Source organism: Ruditapes philippinarum, unplaced genomic scaffold (genome assembly GCF_026571515.1).
Source record: "Ruditapes philippinarum isolate M1 unplaced genomic scaffold, ASM2657151v2 ctg30_1_1_1_1, whole genome shotgun sequence".
In the NCBI taxonomy this organism is placed as follows: domain Eukaryota; kingdom Metazoa; phylum Mollusca; class Bivalvia; order Venerida; family Veneridae; genus Ruditapes; species Ruditapes philippinarum.
This window is the reverse complement of record NW_026851624.1, coordinates 194,441-210,403: the sequence shown is the minus strand read 5'-3', so window position 1 is coordinate 210,403 and position 15,963 is coordinate 194,441. Positions and strand designations below refer to the sequence as shown.

The window sequence follows — 15,963 nt, the reverse complement described above, 5'->3', positions numbered from 1 at the left end:
GGTCTTTGAACCGACAATTGCTGAGCAATGAGCGTAAAATGTCCTGCTCAGTAACACAGCGGCTTGTCCGTCCGTAACAGGGGATTGTAACTATTCGGAGACAAATGCAGTTCATGTATACTAATTTATTTTAGTTTCGGTCGTGTTGGAAGCTATACGCTTATTGATACACTCTCGGATCCGTACCTGGAACCAATCAGTACTAAGCAATGTAGTAGTTACGTAATTCAACACATTTATGTGCTACTTACTTTAAAAAAAAAATAAAAACAAACTTTATCTGGAAGTCAAATCTATATCCAATTTATAAGAGAGCATGCTTAATTATTCTATAAATTCGCATATTGAAGAAGATAAGAAGTTATAATAAAGAAAATATATACAAAATGTAGAGTTACATCGTATATTTCCTGTATTCCCTGGAGAAAAAGTGCGTTGTGTTTATTCCGATACAGTTACCCTAATAGTCTAATTATTACGGTTATCTATGTTCTATACTTGGAATGACGTCATATATATTTGATTCTGGATACAAACAAGAAAAAAAACTCATGACATACAAATGATGAAAGAAATTGAAATTAAAGTACCGCCTCTTCCGAATATACATTACAGATAATTTGTTAAACTATATTTAATGATCCAGTTTCGTGTCGCTATTACTTTAATGTTGAGATGAAAGAAAAACTATCTACAGTTGCCGCATCAGTTTTATTTGAATCATTCGCATATCCGTTTTCACGTTCCAAATACGAGTAGAAAAAAACAACAACAACAACAAAAAACAACAGAAAAAATAACGTTGTAGAACCTGATACAGAAATTATCCCATTCCATCAATAAGTAAAGGAATAAACAACAAATAACAAAAGCATACATACACTCTCTTAATCTCTCATAGCTTATGAACCATTATTTTTGCTAAGATTGTTGTCATTGATGTTACCTGTTTTAATTTAGAATTTAATATGAAGCGGATTTAAATAAAAGATACAAGCATTAAACAGCGGAATGTAAAGATATTTTTAAGACTCCGTGGTTGTGCAGGCTCGTCTAGCTCTTTACTGATGGCAGATGTTTGTTTGTGTTTTTGTTTGTTTATAATGTTTTCCGGCGTATGAAAAAAATTAAGGTCGATTGGCACCAAATCAGGAATGATGATTTTGGCTAGCCGCGGATGTTAAAAACTTACAGCAACACCAGGGGTAAAACCAACTCACCGGCTGAAGACACTCGGGTAAAACCCATTTAGTCGCCATTTACGGTCACGCAGGGATAAACGGTGGCTGCAATTCTGATGCCTCAACCTTTAGAGACAACCCCTCAACCACAAGGTGAACTTTTTAAGTTCAATAGGTTGAGGGTCAAGGTAAACAGGTATAAGTTAACCTTCGCAAGATCACACACACACACACACACCTGCGTGTGTATGGTTTAAGACAACATTTCATTGCTTATCACAGCATAATTAGCAAAATGCAAAATGAAAAAGAAAATTAAAAAAAGACTGGATAATGTATGTTAATGTAAAGTTTTCATATCTTACCTTAAGCAATATCCGTTTATAAAGTTGATTGTAAAATCATTCTAAAATATTATATTTCTTGAATGGTTTTGCCTTTTACTACGATCAGACTAATTAGCTAATTAAGACGATGACTTCTTGAACAATGGAAACAGAGAAAAAGTAAAGGTTCATAAAATCATAAGAAAAATGATTTTATCGAAAACAATATCATGTTCAGCGTTAGAAAGAGTTAAAAGTTCACACATAAGCAGACATACACTTTCATTAATTAGATATAGAAAAACATACATTGTTTATCCATATTGTACTATCCATCAAAACACATAAACAATTGGAAAGGTAAAAGATTATACTGTGTTTGATATATTAGGCCATCACTTGTTTGAAACAGTAGCAAACAATATTCGTGAGGTGGGGGCGTATTCGATGTAATGACTGATAAAATGAAAATTATATATATATAACGCCTTGTTAATTATAATCAATATTTTTCCGGTATTTCAGGATGTTAACAATTTATATATGTATATTACATAAGTGTTCATGACCTATACAAAGACATAGCGAGCTGATTAAGACGAATCTCATGAGATATTGGTTTATTGGTGGGATGATGAAAATGTGTAAATATGATTTAATCTATAATAGAATGTTTTTAAAACTCGAAAGAATTCGATTGTTTTATGCCTCAATGATAGGATAAGCCAAAGTTGCAGCATTTAGGAGATTATTCTCATATTAACTTACTCGCTCATTTGTTATAACAAGACACATAATGTTAATTGTTGAATTAATAAAGCCTAATTAGAGGTTATATTTCAGAAAATCATTGATTTAAAATTGACGATAAATGCACAAATTTAACGCAACAAATAATTACATTCAATGATATGTATAATCATTTTTATTTTTTTCCATAAATATTGCTTTTGTTTAAAAAAAATGTCAGAACCAATGAATTTTATTTTCCAGATTTGTATAAAGAAATAATTTGTCGTTGAGTAGTTTTATTTAACAAAAGTACCAACATTTTCTACTGAAATGTATCAAAAAGCAGATCTAACTATGTCTGGTTTTATTTATCGTTACTTTTAGTAATAGTTTATTAATTGGTGCATTTATTCAACAAGACATGTGTATAATTATATTGAACATAAATATGTTACTCTGAGGTTCCTGATACGCGTACCTGAGGTTCCTGATACGCGTACGTCAGAACTTACTGTTAATGAACTAAATTGTATCACTGATGTTAAATTTGTCTGCCCGGTTCTCGATTTCCTCATATAACAGGTAATCTGCCAATGAGCTTAAATGTTTCTGTCAAGCTAGACAAAACGTCGAGCTTATCAATGGAATATCTCCAGTTTGTTTCACATTTTAGGTATGTAGAATAATCCTATGATGAGGTCAGGGGAGACTAATAGAAAACAAACTGTTGGATAAACGTCTAGGATGTACTACTCAGTTAACAATTGTACGGATATATAGTCTAATATGTTGATATATGACATATTATTATGAGAACTTGTTTGCTCAATATGAAATGTTTCCTAATTAGTTTGAATTTCATTATTATGAGTCTTATTTAAAAACATATATTGTAGGCTTGATGCGTTAAAACGCCTGCTTCATATAAAGACATTTCATGAAAGACAGTTGCAAATCATATCATAGAAAAAGATAAACATACACATTTACATCCAGGGTAAATGTGAAAACACGAATCCATTGAGTAGGAAAGTCAAGTTTAAATAATTTATTATTTTTATTTTAATGAACAATTCAGTTATTTATGTGGTTGTTTTATATAAACTTGAAAGCGTCAGTTATAGCGACAAAAGAGGTATTTTCGAAACCATCATTCAAGTAACGAATACCTTTATACAGAAAAAAATAGTCCTGTAAAAAAGAGACACAAAATATTTGTTATAGTTGCATCGGAAAATGAACAATTAGTAATTTTTAATCATGGCTTGAAGAAATCGCCATTTAAGTGATGAAAACTAATTAAAGATATTAAAAACAACAAACAAATGTGTCGGCAATCGAACATTTAGTAATTTCTATTTTAATGCTTAAGAAAAAATATTTTGAGTATGTGCATAATCGAAAAGCAAGTAATCAGATATTAAAGTCTCGCGGTTTTTAGAACAAACCTTAACTATGATAAGTATAATATTTTTGGGAAATTAAAACATACAAAATGTGGGAGTATGAAGTTGAAATAAAATCAAAATAAATGTTTGTGTGATGATATTTTGTATTTGCTTTTCCGTTGAAAAGGCAGTCATATAAATTACAAAAAATAATATCGTCGGCAGTTTTCAATTTCTTCATTTGGATATTATTGCATGTCTAAAAATAAAACAAAAACACACTTAGACCAATAAAATCAAGACCGTTCTTATAAACCATATGTTTACACCACATTACCGACACTGCTGCGAATATAAGATTCCAATTATTAAAATGAATCAAATGAAATCCGTGTAATTTCTGTATCGTGCAATGCACTAGAGAGAATATTTAGAAAAGAAGAAAAACAAGATCTCTTTTCACGGAAAACATACTATTTCTTGCATATCTTGTCTGCCATCTATATTATTTTTCAATTATGTAGGGTTATACTGCTTTACAAATTCAATTGGGTATTTTTTTTTCAAGTAAGAGAAATATTCAGACTTCAAGGTCTCAGAATACTTACAGATGAACATAGTTCAGATAATTGTCTGATTATTATTCAAGACAAATATTGGAAATAATTCGTCAAGTGATATTGAGAGGACGGTGAATTTGCTGAAGGGTACTCAAAGAAACTTTGCGTGAAACAAGATTTCCAGAAAGGACAAGCTAAAATACAAATTTTTCGTGCGAAGTGCATTATGTATTACAAAATGTAATATTGCGCAAGTTAATAGTAATCAAGTGGTTGATCAGGTTAAAGGCAATGAAGGCACTTACTCAGACTAAGTTTCTCGAACCCTTGTTATACTTTTTGTTCTTTATGAAGACCATTTCGTTTAAGACAAGACGTAGCTTTTCTCTATTCTGATTATATAATTTCGTACACATTTTCATTTTTTAATGAACTCACAGACATGCGCATGCCCTTAAAATATTCTTGGTTCGTGACAAAGTGCAATGGCTTTAATTCAAAGTCAATTAGAAAGGCGAGTTCTTTTACAGAATTTTATGCAAATAACTACGCCACACATTAAAACACAAAATACAAAAACCATTCAGGTGTTGCATTTATACTAAAAGGAGTGGGTGGAAAGACGATATTCTGAAAAAGGAAAAAAAAAACATTTCTATTCAAGAGCATTTAAATTTGTTGTTTCAAAGTGAACATTTAGTTTTAACTTGCGAGCAAATCAAAATGAACAATTAATCGTCATCAATATAAAGCACACAAAAGCGCATTTGCGATTCCGTATTGTTTTTTTAACAAAACTTTCAGAAAACAATTATCGTATGACAAATGTATTATAGACATACATGTATAAGCTTGATATGTGAACTTGTAACGCATAAAACTATATCTTTTGATGAGAATTTTACTCTAATTTAACCCTATCTATTATTCTCAAAAACTGATTGAGAACATTAACCACCACATTGTATGGACATTACCTGCCAAAACGCCTGGGATTGTGTTGCTTTCAATGCACGCGTAAACGAACGTTTTATATGGCCATAATGTGTAACTATGTTTTTCGTAATATTACAAGGTGATATTTCAGGCCATAAACTGTAACTATGTTTTTCGTAATAATACAAGGGGTTATTTTAGGCCATAAATTGTAACTAAGTATGTTTTGTAATAACAAAAGGTAATATTTTAGGCCATAAACGATAACTATGTTTTTCGTAATAATACAAGGTGATATTTTAGGCCATAAACTGCAACTTTGTTTTTCGTAATAATACAAGGTGACATTTTAGGCCATAATCTGTAACTATGTGTTTCGTAATAATACAAGGTGATAGTTCAGGCCATAAACTGTAACTATCTTTTTGATAATAATACAATGTGATATTTCATTCTATCTTAACAGCAAACACTTTCATATAGAAGATTTCTATAATTTCAGTAAAGTGTCATATCTGTTTTGAACTATTGTGTTATGTTTGTGTAAATAAGCATAGAAAACTATTATCATAAAGAAGCCATTGGTTGTGTCAAACAAATAACCCGATAGGCTGTGTAGGATAAAATGCGATTATGATGGTATACAGAATATTTTGTCAAGGTAACGTTATCAAAGTTCTTTGCTATGTTTACCATTACAAGTATAATGAATGATTTTGACAAATAACAGAAAATACTTTTTTCGTATTTACCTAAATTCCTGCTATTTTGATGTAAAAATGTCTCTTGTTTTCTGCCGGAATGAATGTGTATGAAACGTTTTCGTTAAAGATAAAGCAGTGTTTTATTTTGTATCGGTACTGTTGAGCTGAAACTGAATAACAAACCTTAACCAGTAGAATATTTTACCAATTTTCACCATTGACTTTGGTCTGAATTCATAAGTCAACGTTTGCGGTTTTTTAAACAATAATTTAAAAACACATTAACGTGTACCAGTTAAGTACATATTTTGGTGCTTTTACGCTTTGTCTTCGTATATTCAAACCTTGAAATACAAGCCTTAAAGTTAATAAAAACTGCTGTCAGTGAAAAATGCGAAATTATTATAATTTAAAAATCCACAAAAAAGTCAACACAAAAAAAACAACAGACACCTAATACAATAATAAACTTACAGCTGTTGAGATCGTAACCATTAATCCAAACTAGTCATCTGAAAAATAAAGAGAATATGTGTAAATTTATGCTACATGTATTTGCATTACACACATTATTTGTTGCTAAAATATCATATAGTGATTATTACTATTATGAAAATGTAAATGCAAAGCTATAATTGTTAGATAAGGCGCCCGTGACCGAGTAGTTATGGTCGTTGACTTCAGACAAACGTGTCCCTTACCGCCGTGGGTTCATATGCCGCCTGGGACTTAAGATTCCTTCGCATGAGGTAGCTCTCAAGCTGTTTCTACTCAAGTGCTCGTTCTTGCTTGAAACAATGCACGTAAAGGATTATGATGTCTCCCCCGCAAAAAAAAACTTGAAGATCACCATATCACTTCACTTCTACTATGTTGGTGCAACAACAACAACAACAACAAAAACAAAAACAAAGAAAAAACAAAACAACGAGTACAACAGTATTATGTACAGAGATAAACTTCAGCAATCGATAGCAATCATATTGTAATTAACAGTACGCTTGCTATCAAATTTGTGAACAATATGGCCTGTTTTACTTTACTTGCACAAGTATAATGTTCTAATCCTTTCAACAACAATGATCAGACTTGGATCAATAGATAAAGAAGAATAGTTGAATTAAGAAAATAGTAAACAAAACATCTTACAAGCACTGACAATAAAGTTAATTTAACTTCAAGAAAAACAAACGAACAAAAAACTGAAAATAATGCCGTAAGAAAATATGAACAAAAAAATCACTGACGACTGTCGTGCGAGACAGAATAAAATAAAATTTGGAGAATGCTCCCATACACTATTCCAATTACAAAAAATAGGGCCAGGAACGCTTCTGTTGCAATTGAATTCTACCTTACATTATATCTTTAGTCATTAACAGATCACCGGCAACCGTGTGTTGATCGAGAAGTTCTCATTTTATGAATTTAGCCATTGGGCACTTTCGAAGCAATTAAGGTTTTAACAAGTTTCTCAAGGTTTCTGTGCCATACTTGACATTTTGTTAAAGTACTTTGACGGTTGCTTAGGGAAAGTACGTTTTGGTTATATTTATTTCATTAATTTTAACGTAGATAAATGTAGTGGTTGCAAATGAAAATATTCTAGAGTTAAGATTAAATTATATATGATATTGATAAGGTATGCTAGTATATTAGTTGAAGTCAATTTTACTCGTATAACTATCATGAGTAGCCTTAAAATATTTGTGTTCGGTTTTTAGTTTGCTATTGAAAAAACTACTTTGAAAATTTGATGAACACATGAGTTATCAAAATGTAAGAGTACAAACATTAAAGTAGAAATTATAAATATTTACAATATATTTTGTTCATGAGTCTCTAAATTCACGTTTAAAATTTACATAACAGTATGAACATATGCATAAAAGTATATAACGCATTATATCCGCTGCATAAAGTATTGCTTATTTTGAAATAAAAGAATGCTTCCCAAATGTTTGTCTATAAAATAAAACTGGTAGTAAATTGCCTTTGCATAAAAAGCGAATAGCTGTCATGCACGGCGAATAAAACCCTACTTGAATAATATTTGGTTCCGAAACATTTTATTATGTGAACGTACAATATACATGTGTGTTAAACACGTCAAGAGGAATTCTATGTTACAATACTTTACAGCAAGAACCTTAAGATAATTGAACCAATATAATCTTATTGTTGATAAAGTTATGAAAATATGACATAAGATATTGCTTTATACCATTTAAAGAGATTTTACTCAACATTTACTGGATACGTGTAGCTGCAAAAGAAGACTGTAACGAATATAAATACGTATGGAAGTATGTTTAACGTGCTCATAAAGATGATACTCAAAGTGTTAAAAAGGGGTTAAAAAACTATTATTTCAGTATTTGCAATTGTTTCGTAAAAAGCGATGGAGGAAAAAAAAGGGTTAAAAGAAAACTAATATTTCAGTATTTGCAATTGTTTCGTAAAAAGCGATGGAGGAAAAAAAATGTTTTTAAATGCATACACGTTCTATCTTACAATATCGTCCATAATTATTTGTCAAAATTCAACGACATTTCAAGGATACTATTTTATACTTTCCAGAAAATGGTCCTTACAAAATATTCTTATGTTCCATAATAAACTCAGAAACGGTTATTAGCTTATCGCTGCAAATAGAATCAACGAGGGTGATGGGACATAATGGATTTTACCTCCCATAGGATAATTTCATAACGTTAAGTCACTTTGAGTCTATCTTGGCTAAACACAAATGATTGTCTGTCGAATGAAATTATCCGCTGTAACATTCAAATGAAGGAAGCTTTCAGACAGTTTTGTCGCGAACAAAAGCATTCAATTTCCTTCTCTAAGCCGATTTGTCCCTGTCATATTATAACACCAAAGAGGCTATTTACAGCTTTTGGTACCAAAAGGTCAATAGATTTCAAAACATATTTGACATTAGTTGAGGCTATGTGACGGATAATGAAGTCGGTAAATCAAGCATAAATGCTTGCTATTCCTTATAACCATACCATATTTATCAACAAAATGCCATTTACAACATAAAGTGATAAATCACGTTTCACTAAACTCACATATTGCAAAATGTAGAAGTTTTACCATTTTGCTTTCAATAAAACAGCTTTTTATTATTCTTGTAATTGGCATGGATTTCTTTTCCTACAAAATTTAGGGGTCTTAAAGACGATGTGACGTCACATATTTTTTCCGTTTATAAATATGATTATGACTATTTAGAAATAGCCATACAAGCATGTGGGAAGCATCATTTTGCTTGAAATGCAACTGACAGAACATGTACAATATTCATATCCTAGATGATAAAGTTACATGCTGTCACTGTTTAGTTTAATAACGATTTCTTATAGTACTCAATGCATTCTCGTAAACGCCTTCAACGGTATATTTTCCAGAGATATGAGTATGTGAATGTTTTGTTGGATGATCTGATTGCCTGTCGAACAATTTGACATTGATATTCTCTTTAGCAATCATACGGGACATAACTGTCAGAGTAAAACATTCCCTAGTGAACTGGTTCATTGATTCATTCTATTTCATTTTAGAACACACAAAACCACTTAAAATCTAAGACGTATGTATGTGTATTCCTGTCGATCTAAAACAGAACTGAATTGTGATAAAAACCATGCAACAACTTTTCTAGAAAAGTAACCGTTCTGCAAGAATTCAACAGAATTTAAGATAACATGAATTGAAATATTAATGTTGAAAAATGTCTTATAAAACATTTACAAAACATTGCTGCACTTGGGTTTCAAAGAAATATAATTGTAGAATTTGCCATTATCAATAATCAATGTCAAAAACATGCTCCTTAAATCCCTGTTTTAATTAATAAGTTCTGATATTCATTTTTTTATATTTACATGTCCAAGAATAAAAAAAGTAATGTTCTTTAAATCGAATGATTAACATTAAAGCAGTACTTTTTTACCGGTACTGATAGTTTTTAAAAGTAAAGCTAATGTTTGATGGAAAAAACACTCTCTGTTATACACAAGCAAAGGAGACGAACATACTTGTCATAATTATTGAATTAAGTATTCGTTTGAATGGATTTTACTGTTCAATATATTCAGAATTTATTTCAATTTGATTGTGTAGAAAGCTATAAGCTTATAGACAAACTCTCGAATCCGGTCTTTGAACCAACCATTGCTGAGCAATGAGCGTAAAATGTCCTGCTCAATAACACAGCGGCTTGTCCGTCCGTTACAGGGGATTGTAACTATTCGGAGACAAATGCAGTTCGTTTATACTAATTTATTTTAGTTCGATCGTGTTGGAAGCTATACGCTTATTGATACCCTCTCGGATCCGTACCTGGAACCAATCAGTACTAAGCAATGTAGTAGTTACGTAATTCAACACATTTATGTGCTACTTACTTTTAAAAACAATAATAAAACAAACTTTATCTGGAAGTCAAATCTATATCCAATTTATAAGAGAGCATGCTTAATTATTCTATAAATTCGCATATTGAAGAAGATAAGAAGTTATAATAAAGTAAATATTTACACAATGTAGAGTTACATCGTATATTTTCTGTATTCCCTGGAGGAGGAGTGCGTTGTGTTTATTCCGATACAGTTACCCTAATAGTCTAATTATTACGGTTATCTATGTTCTATACTTGGAATGACGTCATATATATTTGATTCTGGATACAAACAAGAAAAAAAAACTCATGACATACAAATGATGAAAGAAATTGAAATTAAAGTACCGCCTCTTCCGAATATACATTACAGATAATTTGTTAAACTATATTTAATGATCCAGTTTCGTGTCGCTATTACTTTAATGTTGAGATGAAAGAAAAACTATCTACAGTTACCCAATAGTTTTATTTGAATCATTCGCATATCCGTTTTCGCGTTCCAAATTCGAGTAGAACAAAATAAGCCAAAAAAAAAACTTTGTAAAACCTGATAAGAAATTACCCAATTCAATGAATAAGTAAAATAGTAAATAACAAAAAGAGCACGCATACTCTTAATCTCTCACCGCATGTAATCATACCTTATTAACACTTATTATCTGCTGAAATTATTGTCATTAAAGTGACCTGCTTTTAATTTAGAACAATCAATTTAATATGAAACGGACTGTAATAAAAACAAATTACAAACATTGAACAGCAAAATGTATACATATAGTTAAGACTCGTGGTTGTGCAGGCTGGCCTTGTTCTTTACTAGTGGCAAAGGTTTTTTGTTTGTTGGTTTGTTTGTTTGTGATGATTCTGGCCAGCCTTGGTGTTAAAGCCCTACAGCAACACCAGGGATCAAAATCACCTCAACAGCTGAAGCTAAGATATGTTTAAACTCCAGAAAACCCATTAAGTCGCCATTTACGGCGAGGATCTTAAAAACTAATACACCTGCGTGTATATGGTTAAAGACAACCTTTCACAGATTCATTAGCAAAATGCAAAATAGAAAAGAAAATTAAAAAAAATTACCTCGGGGAAATGTATGTTAATGTGAAGTTTTTTTTTAACAAACCTTAAGCAATAGCCGTTTATAATGTTGGTTAAAAATCATTCTGAAATATTGAATTTCTTGAATAGTTTTGCCTTTTACTACGATCAGACTAATTGGCTAATTGCGCTATTTAAGACGATGACTTCTTGAAAAATGGAAACAGAGAAAAAGTAAAGGTTCATAAGATCATAAGAAAAATGCTTTTATCGAAAAGATATCATGTTCAGCGTTAGAAAGAGTTAAAAGTTCACACATTATTAGTCATACAAATTCATTAATTAGATATAGAAAACATACATTGTTTATCCATATAGCACTATCCATCAAAACACATTAACAATTTGCAAGGTAAAAGATTATACTGTATTTGATATAGGCCACCATTATTGGTTTTGTTGTTTTGCATTCTTTTGAAAGCGTCATTTATAGCGACAATAGCAGTTCTTTCAAAACCGCCATTCAAGTAACAAATACCTTCATACTAGAAAAAAAATAAATCTACAAAAAACAAGATACAAGCTATTAGTTTATAGTTATATCGGTAAAATGAACATTAAGTTATTCTGAATTAAGACTTAAGAAAACCGCCATTGAAGTAATGAATACCTGTAGTCAGGTAAAACTAATTAAAGTTATGAAAAACGTCAAAAAATATTTGTTTATAGGTACAACGGTAAATGAACATATAGTAATTGTTTTAATGCTTTAGGAAAATTGTTTTGAGTACGAGCAGAGTCCAAAAGAGTACGTGCAAAATCCAAAATCTCGTAATCATATAATTAAGTTTCATGGTATTCAGAACTAACTTTTTTAAATATGTTATGATAACCATGCTTAATTTAAAACAAAGTATTAAGTTGGAATAAAATCAAAATAAAATTAATGCATCTATGTTGATATTTAGTATTTATCTTCTTGTTGAAAGGAAAGTCATTCAGTATATTACAGATATATCGTCGGTAGTTTTCTATTTGTTAATTTGAAAATTATTGCATGTCTAAAAACATAACAACAAATTTAGAACAGTAAAATAAAGACCGTTCTTTTAAAGCATGTCTTTACACCACATTACCGACACTGTTGTGAATATAAGATTCCAATTATTAAAATGAATCAAATGAAATCCGTGTAATTTCTGTATCGTGCAATGCACTAGAGAGAATATTTAGAAACGAAGAAGAAAAAATGATCTCTTTTCACGGAAAACATACTAAATCTTGCATATCTAGTCTGCCATATATATTACTTTTCAATTATGTAGGGTTATACTGCTTTACCAATTCAATTGGGTATTTTTTTCAAGTAAAATAAATATTCAGACTTCAAGGTCTCAGAATACTTACAGATGATCATAGTTCAGATAATTGTCTGATTATTATTCAAGACAAATATTGGAAATAATTCGTCAAGTGATATTGAGAGGACGGTGAATTTGCTAAAGGGTACTCAACGAAACTTTGCGTGAAACAAGATTTCCAGAAAGGACAAGCTCAAAATACAAAATTTTCGTGCGAAGTGCATTATGTATTACAAAATGTAATTGCGCAAGTTAATAGTAATCAATGAGGTTGATCAGGTTAAAGGCAATGAAGGCACTTACTCAGACTAAGTTTCTCGAACCCTTGTTATACTTTTTGTTCTTTATGAAGACCATTTCGTTTAAGACAAGACGTAGCTTTTCTCTATTCTGATTATATAATTTCGTACACATTTTCATTTTTTAATGAACTCACAGACATGCGCATGCCCTTAAAATATTCTTGGTTCGTGACAAAGTGCAATGGCTTTAGTCAGAACTTTTACTACACTTCCTGTAATTGCACTTTCACATCATGAGATTTTTCTGAATTAATACAAAATATATTGCAGCAACAGACTATAGCAACGAGGACATCAATAATGATGCACTGCTTGTGTTTTAAATACTTAATGAATAAAAAATTAAAACAGACTAGAAGAGGTGACTGCAAAATGATGTTAAGATGTGCGACATTTAAACATAAAAAATAGTTGTAAACGTTGATAAAATATCTAACAGACGTACCATTATGAAGAGTAACAGGTGTCCCAAAGCTTTTATGGGGATTGTGGGATTGTCACGACAAGAACGTGATGAAGAGGTGATTACAAACAATTAAGGAACAAATTATTTAAATGTGCTGTTACTTAGTTTAAGACAATAAAGTCAGACCGGTTTATAAAACTTTAACAATTTGAACCTAAAGATTTGTCTAACGTTTGTGGCTCAGAAATTCATTTAAATTTCGTAACATCATTTCCCCTTCAATTATATATAGTAGTATTTAAAACAGGTAACCTCATGAGCATTTACTAAAAGAAGTTTGAGGTCATAACACCTGCCTAGGAAATGATAACACTCTGTCAAACTGAGAGCACAGTTACAAGATATGAATATTTTATAAGAAACTGATTTTTTGCTAAAATGAGGTAAAGTGTAAAGACAAATACATGTTTATTGAGGTGGTCAAACAAATTTAATCAATTTATCTATTTTACAGCTAAAGATAGCAAAAAATAAAGGAAATAAAAAAAAACAGCTTACAAACAAAATATAAAATGTCTCCTGTATCTTAAAAGCGTTGATTTTGTTTTGTATTTTTCAGCTGTTGTTGATCGTTCTTTTCACATGTAAGACAGTTAACAATGTAAAAAAGCGAAATCTTGCAAATCTTGTCTGGAGTACCTTATCTATCAATTTTGTAGGGGTATGCTGCTGAAACAATTTGATTTTGTCATTCTACTGCTCGAGAAATATTCAATTTCAAGACCGCAGATCAGCGGAAAATACAGATATTTCAGATAATTGTCTGATTATTATTCAGGGCAAACATCGGAAATGATTCTTCGAGTGTGACTAAGTGGACAGCGAGTTTTCTGAAGGGTGCTCAAAGAAACCTTGCGTAAAATAAGATTTCAAGATAGGGTACACGTAGAATATCAACATATTAAAATCAGCCAGCATTAATGATGTCGTGAACAGATAAAGCACTATGATGTTCAAAGAAATTTTTCTAAGAATGTGGTGGAAATTAAAAAAAAGTAAGTCAATTGAGATTTTGGTGCATTTTATATTTTACATCAGTTTGCTTGTTAACAATAAGTTATTTTGACACTTGTTAAAATATCGGATTTTACCATGGTGCGCAACACACTTTTATTAATTTGAATAACGAAGGCATTTGTTTTGTTATTATCACGAGAAATCTTCTTATCATATAGTCTAAGAGAATAATGTCTGCTGCCAGAGCTTTTACAACACTTCCTACTACTGCACTTAAACATCAAAACATGACAAATTGTAACAAACAAAAGAAACGTGTACATCAATAATGATGCACCGGCTGGGTTTTTAAATAATAAATGAATCAAAACTAGAAACGGACTAGAATAGAACATTGCAAAAATGATTTTCAGTACAAACACACACACGCAATTGTCAATGTTCATACAATTTTCAACAGATGTTCCTTATGGAATAGATACAGGTGTTTGTCAGCTTTTATATTGATTGTGGACACACTCATAAAAAATGTAAAAGCGTTTAAGGTATGATCAGCGATAATATGACAGCTGATCAAAACATCGAAGTTCAATAAACTGTTACTAAGTTTAAAACTATGAAATCGACAATCAGTGCACATGCCCGATTTGTAACTCTTAATATGAACAATTAATAAGCTGAAATAATAAACCCAAAAACAAACATCTACGCACAAAAATTACCGGGTGTGCAACATTTTATATTTATGCCGTTTTGGGCGTTCTTTATGGATCTTGTTTTTGTCTTTGTTGTATATTGCCTTTTTTTGTTTTGGTATCTGTTGAGGTATACATTTCAAATACGAATAATATTTAAATTTTGTAATACTTTTACACTGCAAAAAAGCCACATATTTGACTTCTGCCAAAATGTCTGATTTTTCATTTCTATGGAAACTAGTCGTTAAGCAGTGCTTGAAGTGACAAAATACTTTATCACATTTGATCTCAAAACTCAAAAAAAAATATTTCCAAGAAAAGTGATAGCTTTTAATGCACTTCCTGTTACTGCACTTTAACATTATGTCTGAGAATGTTTTCGAATTAATCAAAAGTGAAAAAGTGCAACAAACAAAAGAAATGTGCATATCAATAACGGTACATCGGATGTGTTTGTGAATACTTAATGAATGAAAACGAGGAATGAGCAGGTAGGGTAAATTGGAAAACGATGTAAAGATTTGAAGTACAATTATGCAAACCGTAATAAAAAGTTCAACATGCGGTTCTAACATAAAAGGTTCAAGTGTTCATCAGCGTTTTGATGACTGTTGTGACAAAACAAACGCCAACAAGCAAAAGGTGCGACAAGGAGCTACACAACTCATGACTCATTCAACTGCTTTAAGTTTTTAAACCATACAAAGGCTAATCAGAAAAAAAGCATGAAAGTTTTGTTCTCTTTGTAACAAAAAAAAAACAGTGTTCTTAACGTTTATACAAAAGATATTAGGTACGATGTATCTAGTAAAAGGTGTGCATTGAACTATTGATACTCAGTAGAAGAAAGAAAATAATGGTCTGCTTTTTTCATTTCAGATGTTATGAAATTTTCAAACT

At 30.9% G+C, this 15,963-nt stretch overlaps 1 protein-coding gene across 2 annotated transcripts in view; it reads right to left on the bottom strand.

Moving 5' to 3' along the window:
* LOC132717808 (muscarinic acetylcholine receptor M2-like) overlaps positions 1–15,963 on the bottom strand; it is a 247,443-nt gene that overhangs the window by 131,648 nt on the left and 99,832 nt on the right. Inside the window, exon 3 of one of the 2 annotated variants that reach the window (XM_060701406.1) lies at positions 6,302–6,339. The exons of the other annotated variant lie outside the window; for it this stretch is intronic. The gene's annotated coding sequence lies outside the window, so the exon portion shown is untranslated. The remainder of the gene's footprint in view (positions 1–6,301; positions 6,340–15,963) is intronic. 2 annotated transcript variants of the gene reach the window in all.